An 11,138-nucleotide genomic window follows, 5' to 3' on the forward strand; every position below is an offset into this window, starting at 1 on the left:
TTAGTTCACTACTTTAGCCCACCGGTGTGTTGAAGAGTGAATCCACAACATTTACAGTTTGAATACGCCGTTTCGCTAGTAATTACATCCAGCATCATCGGGCAATTCGCCAGAATGGTAAAGCCCTCACTTGCTCCTGGTCTTAAATAGAGCAGCAGGGTGACGTCATCATTTAACTCATTCAGGTGCAGTGATTTGAGGCGGAGGGGGGTATTGTAATTATATAATAGATTGGTAATCAGTCAATGGTTATGATTAGTAATGAGTTGTAGATTAGTAATTAGTTGTAATGTGTGTTATTGTGATTTTATGCTACGTTAGTTATCCGTTAATTAGTATGCGTTTCCCATACAAGGAATTGTAATATGTGTTATTTAATAATACGCTTCCAAGCCGCACTAAGCCTATAGCTATCAGAGCGATTAAAGTTATTGCTGTTTCTCTCAATTTCAATGGATTCTCTAATTAGTCTTTGCCAGTAATAATTAGTTTTACACAACACTTCAACGTTATCAAAATCAATTGAGTGTCCTTGTTGACAAACATGTTCTGCCACTGCCAACAGTTGTGTTTGAGATAATTTAATATTTCTTTGGTGTTCTTTTAGTCTTATGCTGATGTTACGTCCCGTCTGTCCAATATAGCATCTGCCACATACACAATTAATTCGATATACACCTTCTGTTGATTATTTAGGTAATTCGTCTTTAGTGCAAGATACTAGTTTTTGAATTTTGTGTACTGTACCAAATCGTACTGTAATGTTTTGCTTTTGCAAAACACTGGCTAATTTGTCAGTTACTCCTTAGATATATGGAATTTTAATTGTTTTAACAATCTGATCGCTTTCAGCAGTGTTGCTTTGCGAACGTGATTTGGCATTCAGTGCTCTGTAAATTTGAGTATTATTGTAGCCATTCTGTCGTAATGCTTCTTTAACGTCTTCTTTGGTTCTTTCGGTAAAGTCACGTAGAATGAGAATAAAATAATAAATTGATAAAATAAAATAACACGATAAAATTCTCACGACGTTTCGGCCACAACACAAGCGGCATTCATCAGGTGAAGGGACGAGACTGTCTGGAGGACAGCGCTGGAGCGAACAAAGCCACGCTCAGATCGCGACCTTTAAGCTGTGTGAGAAGAAACAAAGCGCCTTGACAAAGGAATTAGCTTAGAATTTAGCATTGAAATAGCTGACTGATTAGATTGTGACTGGTCACAGAAATGGCTATGTTAAAGTCAAAGCATACACATTCACAGAGGCACTTAGTACAAATCAAACAGGAGAATTTAGCATTGAAATAACTAGGAGAATTTAGCATTGAAATAACTGAGTGATTAGCTTGTGACTGGTCACAGAAATGGCTATGTTAAAGTCAAAGCCTACACATCTGAGCTATTCACAGTAACTGGGTATACATTACACTATATAATGAATACTATATAGTAAACCAATAAAAAACTAAAATATAAATTACCTCAATGTTATCAATAAATCAGCTAAGCTACCAACAATAAGTCGTTATATATCACAATGCTTTATGGCGAAAAAATGGGTGGATTCTTACCCTCAACTTTAGCACCACGGATAGCTACGAGCCCCGTTCAGACGGACGAGTTCATCCATGGTCGGAACGGAGGAGGGGGAGAGAGACAGCTGCGAGGCGCTGTTATACTCCATGTTGTAAACCATACCATTAACCATGGTGTGAGAGGTATTAAGTGTCAATGCCAGCGAAAGAGCTGCGGTCTGAAGGTCATCGTAAAATACGATTAATTAAGAACGGAAATGGTTTTAAACATCTTTCCAATGGTTACTAAGCCAGAATCCATCTTCACGGTTGAAATTGTCTCTGTGCTTGTATATGTGAATGGCCTCATGAACGAATCTCTCATGGTAGCCGGTTGATTTGCAAAGAAACTCCGTCTTGGAGAAGTCAATGTCATGCGAGCCCACTGAATTATAACAGTGATCTACCATGGCAGAGGAGTTCATTCTACCGTGTTTCATGTCTGCTTTATGTTCGCGGATGCGGTCCGAGATATGTCGTTTGGTTTCTCCAATGTAGCTACTACCATAGAGGCACTTTAGTTTGTAAACGCCCGGGTACTGTATGTCTGGAACAGCATCTTTTACAGATGGAACCAGATCACAGACTGTATGTACTGTGTTGAATCGGACCTGGATCTTGTGTTTATTCAGGATTTTGGAGATCTTTTTAGTGACCCCTGCAATGTAGGCTAAGGTGATGGTTTTGAGTGGCTCCACAAGAGGATCCTTCTTCATGACTGGAGTGATGGCTTTGCGGATTGTGTAGTCGGAGCAACCATTAACCCTGAGAACCTGGTGTACGTGCTTGAGTTCGCTGGTAATGTGTTCCTGGTCGGAAATGCATTGGGCTCTACGGTATAGAGTCTTGATGAGGGAGTTCTTCTGGGATGGATGGTGGTTGGAATCGGTTTCAAGTAAGCATCTGTATGGGTAGCTTTCCTGTAGACAGAGTGGCTCATTGAACCATCATGTCTCCTTTTAATTAAGACATCCAAAAAGGGTAGTTTGCCATCTTTTTCGACCTCCATGGTAAATCTGATGGCTGGGTGTATGGAATTGATGTGGTCGTGGAATTGGTCTAGAGCAGGCTGGCCATGTGTGCCAGATGACAAAAGTGTCATCCACGTACCTCTTCCATAAGGTCGGGCGTAGAGTGGCAGTCTGGATGGCATCAGTTTCAAATTTTTCCATGAATACGTTGGCTACAACCGGAGATAGGGGGGAGCCCATTGGGGTGCCCTCAGTTTGTTTGTAGAAAGTTCCATTCCAGGTGAAGTATGTGTTGGTTAAGCAATGTCTCACCAGGGGGGGTACATCAGTATGCAGTCCTTGATGAACCAGGTCTTCAATGATAGCGATGGTGTTAGGTACCGGGACTTTGGTGAACAAGGACACCACCTCAAAACTGACAAGCAGGTCGTCTGGCGACAGGGAAATGCCTTTGATTGTCGATACCAGGTAGGTAGAATTTAGTACCGCAGAGGTGGTTTTTCCAGTGAAAGGTCGCAGTATATCAGCAAGAAAAGTTCCAGTTTATAGGTGGGGGAGTTGATATTAGAGACGATGGGACGAAGGGGTTTATCTTCTTTGTGTATCTTTGGAAGGCCATATAATCTTGCTGGTCTGGCAGCAGAGGGTTTCAACGAGAACTGTTTGGTCTGATCAATTAATGCTGTTGAATCAGAGATGATTTTGTTCGTTTTGGTAACCAGGCTGTTGGTGGGATCTCTTCTTTTTGTATAGCTGCCATCGTTGAGTAGTTCTTGAATTTTGTTGTTATATTCTGTTTTGTCCATGATGACAGTGGCATTGCCCTTGTCGGCTGAGAGGACAACAATATCATCTCTCTTTTTTAATTGAAATAATTCAAAGCGTTCATCTTTGCTGATGTTGCTGGGTGGCAACTAAGCGTTTTTGAGGGTTGCAGCGATTTCAGATCTTGCTACGTCTGCAGAGATGTGACTCAAGCCCTTGAGTGCAACGTCGACATGGGCAATTATATCATTAACCAGTATGTGTCTTGGTGTGACAGCAAAGTTTAGACCTTTAGCTAAAACGGATTTCAGACCATAAGAAATTGAACTGTTACTGCGATTAATTACGACTTTGTTGACGTCTATCTTTTCAGTGTGTGGATCCGATTTTTTGTTGGAGAGGTGATTGAATTTGGAAATCAAATTGTCCCTACATATGGACGACAGAGTGGCAGCCGAAGAGGTAGTCATATTGACTACATGTTCCCAATCCAATGTAGACATTGTTGCTATCAATGTTAAGTGTTTATTGTAGAGTGTCTTGTCTAGCTGATCGAGTTCGGTGCATGTAAGTCTGATTTTTTCCGAGATAAGAGCGAAGCTAGTTCTAGCTAGAATTCGTCTTGCATTGAGAGAAGTTGCAGCAGCAGAGGTTAGTGTAAATGCGGTTGGTATTACCTAAGAGTCGCGGCATCTCTTCAGAAAGGTGAGAGACTCGATTAGTTGAGCCTTCTTATCCCGGAGTCTGTTGAATGATATTAAGGTTGTGTGGAATCCCTCCCCGTAGAGGCGGTTAAATTTCGATTTAAAGCTTTCGTGATTACTAGGATCCATACTCTTTGGTTCTATTGGGTAAAGTCACGTAGGTGAAAATAAAATAACAAAAAAATAACAAAAAATCACGACGTTTCGGCCACAACACAAGCGGCCTTCATCAGGTGAAGGGACGAGACTGTCTGGAGGACAGCGCTGGAGCGAACAAAGCCACGCTCAGATCGCGACCTTTAAGCTGTGTGAGAAGAAACAAAGCACCTTGACAAAGGAATTAGCATAGAATTTAGCATTGAAATAGCTGAGTGATTAGCTTGTGACTGGTCACAGAAATGGCTATGTTAAAGTCAAAGCATACACATCCACAGAGGCACCCCTTGACAAAGGAATTAGCATAGAATTTAGCATTGAAATAGCTGAGTGATTAGCTTGTGACTGGTCACAGAAATGGCTATGTTAAAGTCAAAGCCTACACATCTGAGCTATTCACAGTAACTGGGTATACATTACACTATATAATGAATACTATATAGTAAACCAATAAAAAACTAAAATATAAATTACCTCAATGTTATCAATAAATCAGCTAAGCTACCAACAATAAGTCGTTATATATCACAATGCTTTATGGCGAAAAAATGGGTGGATTCTTACCCTCAACTTTAGCACCACGGATAGCTACGAGCCCCGTTCAGACGGACGAGTTCATCCATGGTCGGAACGGAGGAGGGGGAGAGAGACAGCTGCGAGGCGCTGTTATACTCCATGTTGTAAACCATACCATTAACCATGGTGTGAGAGGTATTAAGTGTCAATGCCAGCGAAAGAGCTGCGGTCTAAAGGTCATCGTAAAATACGATTAATTAAGAACGGAAATGGTTTTAAACATCTTTCCAATGGTTACTAAGCCAGAATCCATCTTCACGGTTGAAATTGTCTCTGTGCTTGTATATGTGAATGGCCTCATGAACGAATCTCTCATGGTAGCCGGTTGATTTGCAAAGAAACTCCGTCTTGGAGAAGTCAATGTCATGCGAGCCCACTGAATTATAACAGTGATCTACCATGGCAGAGGAGTTCATTCTACCGTGTTTCATGTCTGCTTTATGTTCGCGGATGCGGTCCGAGATATGTCGTTTGGTTTCTCCAATGTAGCTACTACCATAGAGGCACTTTAGTTTGTAAACGCCCGGGTACTGTATGTCTGGAACAGCATCTTTTACAGATGGAACCAGATCACAGACTGTATGTACTGTGTTGAATCGGACCTGGATCTTGTGTTTATTCAGGATTTTGGAGATCTTTTTAGTGACCCCTGCAATGTAGGCTAAGGTGATGGTTTTGAGTGGCTCCACAAGAGGATCCTTCTTCATGACTGGAGTGATGGCTTTGCGGATTGTGTAGTCGGAGCAACCATTAACCCTGAGAACCTGGTGTACGTGCTTGAGTTCGCTGGTAATGTGTTCCTGGTCGGAAATGCATTGGGCTCTACGGTATAGAGTTTTGATGAGGGAGTTCTTCTGGGATGGATGGTGGTGGGAATCCGGTTTCAAGTAGATTGTGTGGTGCCACCGCAGCGGAGCAGCTCGGTCGGCGCTACCCCCTCCATGCCCCCCCCCCCCACTAAACACACGCCCCACTAAACACACGCCCCACTAAACACTCGCATGCACCCCCGTAGGGTCTCGAGGAGGGATGACCTGGTACGATGGGTTTTGTTGTTATATGTGGGTGTGTGAAAATTGATTAAAATAATGAAAATTAAATGAAATTTGAAATTAGCATAATTAATCCAAAATTATGTTAATTCGTGTAATTACGCATATAAATGATGCTAATTCGAGAGGTGATCGTATTAATTTATACGAGTGGATGTGGTTATGTTAATGATAGCCTTTATGATAATCAGGCCCCGCCTCGTTGACAAGGTGGTGTTATCAATCAGGATAATGCAATCAATTGTACGCAGTTATGCTAGTGTCAATTCAGCCTCGTCTAACTTCGTATTAGTGATCAGCATAATACAATGATTCTCGTTTTAACATTCCCGGAGGGTGTATTAGTGTTTATATTTTAGGTCCCAAGTTCATATCATTCGCTTTAACGTTTACTGAGTGTGGGTTGGTGTGTTTATAGTTTTGGTTCCCGAGTTCATATCTCATCGCAGGATACAGATCTTATGCAAAATTTTCAGGAAAGAATCACACGACCACTTCTGTATTAATCAATTTATTTTCTAATTAAACCTTAAGTATAAAAGTATGTGAACTCTCAATCTCGGAACTTCAACACGATATCCACACGGTATCAATACAGTATCATCAACGATTGTACGATTTCACTTTGACAACGGCACATGGATCCCGCATAAAGCGATTGTTGTTAGTGAGAGAGTCATTAAAACATGCAAATGCTATGCTAAACAAAAACCTTAACTTTATAATAAATGATTATACTTGAATTGTTCACGCAGTACCGCACTCCTTATCGATCATATGCAACCCTTATCACGTTGTTAACAGGGCAATTAATTCTTATGCAGCATAACACGAACGTATAGAAAATATGAGTAAAGTCATTAAGATTATGCGACGGCATTCATGTAAAAGACAAACAAATATAACCACAAATTATTTCTAAAGGCACAAATATGCATTCATAGATTCATCAACGATATTGTATAATTAAGAGATGGCTCGGAATAAGGTGTGCGACGGGACGTGCTTCTCACGGGAGATTAATGAATTCGTGTACAAGATTGGATAAGGAAGCCGGTTTAACATAATTTCTCCCTGTGAGCGCAGCGCGTGGTGAAGGTCTCAATAATTAATTCGGATAGATTAATCTATGGGTAATTTATGCGATTAGAAGTACCATCACAAAATATTAAGGAGGAAAATCATGAATATACTTATAAACGACTGACTGTTATCACACTCAACTCACGGACTTGAGTGTGTTTGTGTGTCATGAATTGTGTGGAGTAGTCAATGTTCGGAATTAATTCTTTGCGTTAAGCAGACGTCAGATTAGTCGTGTAGTGGGGGGCAGAGCACATCATCGTATCGTTGAGTTTTTTTTATAGGGTAATGTGTGAGCGTGGTTGGTCTTCTTGCGTTAACATACGTCATCGTTGGGCATCTCGTGTATGAAACGTATACCCGCGCCCTTTAGAGCGGTGAGGGTGTGTGGGGGTGCATCATACGTATCGCCGGCACTCCTCCGCACGGCGGCCAGCCTCTGTCCACGGCAGGGCGTCGGAGTTGGCACAAGCGACCAACTCCTGGTGCAGCTTGAACACGCGCCGCACGGGGAGGCGCAGGCAGCAGACTCTCTTCACTGCTGGATGGCTGCGCTGCTCTCTCTCCTTGAAGATGCTCATTCACTCTTGTGCGGGTTCTCTGACAGCAGGCTTTCCTCCACTGCTGGATGACTCAAGTCGCACGCGCTCTTGCTGGTTCTCTGACAGCAGGTTTTTCTCCACTGCTGGATGACTCAAGTCGCACGTGCTCGTGCTGGTTCTCTGACAGCAGGTTTTCCTCCACTGCTGGATGACTCAATGTAGAATAAACTTTCAGCGATACTCTGTCTTTCAGCTCTTTGAAATCACCCTTGGTGGCGCCTCACTACCCTGCGAGTCTTGCCAACGTCAGTGGGTAGCGACGGGGCCACTTTGGCCTCCGCTCGCCGCCCCCTGCTCTGCAGCTCACCGGCTGGCGACCTGTTGCTCTCGTTCCCGGTTTGAACTGCTGATGAGTCGAGCTGCTCTTAGCAGCTCGCTCCTGAGCTGACCCGCAGGTCGGAGTCTCTGGTGAGCCCCGACCCCCTGGTCGAACTGTTTTCCGATGGGCCGGCTCCAGTGAGCCGGCCGAACTCCCCCAGTTCCGACCGAACTGGTCGAACTGAGGTTTCAATGCTCAGGGTTCTCTTTTTATGCCAAAAATCCCTTTACTTGGATCCTGCCCACAAAGCGGAGCTTCTTCCGATTTTGCTGTGTCAGGATCTGTCCGTATGTGTATGTGTCCGTGTGTGTGTCCGTACGTGTGGCAGTGTGTCCTTGTGTGCATCACCCACGGTATATTCCGTTGTCATACTCCTTCCATAAAACCCACAAGTAAAACAAACAGATGTTAAAAATCGTCTCGAAGTTGTCTCTATATCTGGGTGCGAGATTACCTCATGTATGACCTCCTTTCATAACCCAAAACACAGACGTTACAAATCGTCTCACAGGCGTCTCTGTCCGTGTTGCACAACCTGGAGGGAGGGGCGATATTCCCCCCGGTGCGACTTTCACCAACGCACAAAGAAATGGTTGAGGTTTTTAAAGTTAACATTTATACCTCACAGCTTCACACTTATGATTCTGTATGTAACCCAAGGTCTGTGTTAGCTACCGTTGTGGTATTTGACTTTATGGCAAGGGAAGGTTTTCCCGAGCGTATACACACTCCTACCCCGCGCTGCGGGGATACAAAGACGGCCGGGATCTCCCTTTCTCTGGGACCCTGGGTTTAACATCGCCCAAGTCATTATGCAGTTTATGTTTTGTGTAAGCTTAGTATAGTTCACGGTGAATAGCCCGAATGTTATGTAGGAAATAATGTATTGTGAATTTTGATCAACTTAGCCTGGTGTTTTCGCTGACATGCGCTGACATTCCAAGCCCCCGCCCTTATTTTTGCTCGGCACGGTGTCCGCCAACCTTTGCCCTAATTTTCTCTGCCCGGCCGTTGTTGTCAGGCTCTTTTGCTGACGTTAGCAGTTCGCTGTGCTCTTGTTTTTTCTTTCCTCTCCAACCTTATATCAACTCTGCTCATTATTCGCTTCTGTCTGGGTTAGCGCATTCATTTTGACTTAGGAAGATTCTGATTGTCATATGCTTCAGGTCAAGTTGTATCGAAATTATGAAAGTATGGAAATAACATTTCATATTGAATTAATAGACGGGTGATGGTTGACTGGTTGCCAATGGGAGTGGGTGATGATTGACCATGTTACCCCACTTTTGTCATTGAATCCCGAACTTTAACGTTACCTTAATAGCAATGCAGAATAAATGAGCTTTTTGACTTAACTATGTTAACGCGAACTTCTGGTGACCCTCGGTGCCGCTTACGTCACCCCGCAGCCTTGTGTTGTTCAGCTGAGTCTGCATCCTTGAGAGATTTACAACACCTTTATTCTTTTGATTTAAAGCTTTCGTGACTGCAGTAATTCATATTCTTAGTTCTTTCGGTAAAGTCACGTTGAAGGGAAACAACAAAATAATAAAATATATAAAACAATAAAAATGCTCACGACGTTTCGACCATAACACAAACGGTCGAAACGTCGTGATAATTTTTATTGTTTTATATATTTTATTATTCTGTTGTTTCCCTTTAACGTGACTTTACCGAAAGAACTAAAAATACCTTTATTCTTGCCTCACCGTGGCTGGCCATCCAACCTTCTGCTCTGGGAGTATTATTCTTAATTTTCTGGTCAAAGTCCTTTTCACGTTCAGACGTGGGTTGTTTAAATCAGCTCCAGCCTGTGGTATTGGCCTGGCCTTCGGGTGTTTACCTCAGTCCCTAGGAATTCGCTGCTCAGGCTTGGTCGGTGACCTCCACATTCCATGCTGAGGGGCTTCGGACTGTTTTTTATTCATTAGTAAAATATAAAAAAAAACAATAGAAATATGTATCTATATGAATCGAAAAATTACTTGTCCATATTAAGATGGAAAAGGGGCCTAGGTACAACAGTTTTCACCCGAGGACCCCACTAGCAGGGACGTTCCACGGTTTCCCCGGACCAGGAAATTGGCTGAGCCCCCCAGACCGGATTACATGGTGACCCCCCCCAAAAAGTGGGGCGTAGAGTTTTACAGGCCGGCCGCGATGAAGAATTCACAGCACGGGGGGGATGGGACCTTCAGCCAGCACCCAGCAGCAGGGTAACCAGTGAGGTGGGAGGGAGAAGCCCCCAGGCAGATAAGAAGTTTACTTAAGTGGGAGGGAGCGAGGGGATTATCGATGAGTCACCGGCGAGGAACGCAGGCAAAGAGACAATGGGAAGGGGATGACGCGACCCCCCCCCCCAACGGCCATAGCGCTCAAAATGGCCGGAAAAGAGGATTCGATTGGATGCTCAGGATGACGTCACGTGACCCAGGGGTTAACGGGCGTTGGGGATATAAGGGGGGCAGGAGGGAGAATTGGGTCAGAGTCCTTCTGGAGCGACGGGAGTGTGGATGATACGCTACAGTCTGCTCTTGTCCTTGGCAGCAGTGTACCAGACGGTTATGGAGAAGGTGAGGATGGATTCAATGATTTCTGTATAGAAGTGCACCATCATTGTCTTTGGCAGGTTGAATTTCTTCAGCTGCCGTAGGAAGTACATCCTCTGTTGAGGTCTCTTGGTGAGGGAGCTGATGTTCAGTTCCCACTGGTGGTCCCGGGAGAGAAAAGTGCCCAGGAAGCAGAAGGACTCCACAGTTTTGACTGGTAAGTCGCACAGGGTGATGGGGGTGAGTGGGGCTGTATTCTTCCTGAAGTCCACAACCATCTCAACTGTATTCTTGGTTATTTCGGTAAAGTCACCACGTAGATAGGGAAACAATAAAATAATAAAAATATAAAATAAAATTATCACGACGTTTCGAATGCAACACAAGCAATCATCATCAGGTGTGAAAACCACAGCAAGAAAATTTGAAAAAAGTCGCGGTTTTTATTTTATTGTCTCCCTTCTACGTGGTGACTTTACCGAAAGAACCAAGAATATGAATTGTTGGGGTGGCTGCCCCCGTCTCCCCGTTCTCCCGTGACCCCCCACTCGTCTCTTCTCCTCCCCTCGCTGCTGCCCCTCGTGGCATGATTTAAATGGCTGTACTAACCACCTTGCGAATATGCCGCGGTGCCCCTCTCGTACACACTAACCACGAGCCGCGCAGTGGCGAGAGCACCCACGCGGGCAGAAAACACGCTCGTGCGAAAACACAAGACACCACAACACACAGGCTCACCACACCATGCACCCATCTCCGTATTCGCAGAGACAACACGACAAGG

Source organism: Petromyzon marinus, chromosome 71, assembly GCF_048934315.1.
Source record: "Petromyzon marinus isolate PM22_M1 ecotype Great Lakes invasive population chromosome 71, UKy_Petmar_22M1.pri1.0, whole genome shotgun sequence".
Lineage (NCBI taxonomy): Eukaryota > Metazoa > Chordata > Hyperoartia > Petromyzontiformes > Petromyzontidae > Petromyzon > Petromyzon marinus.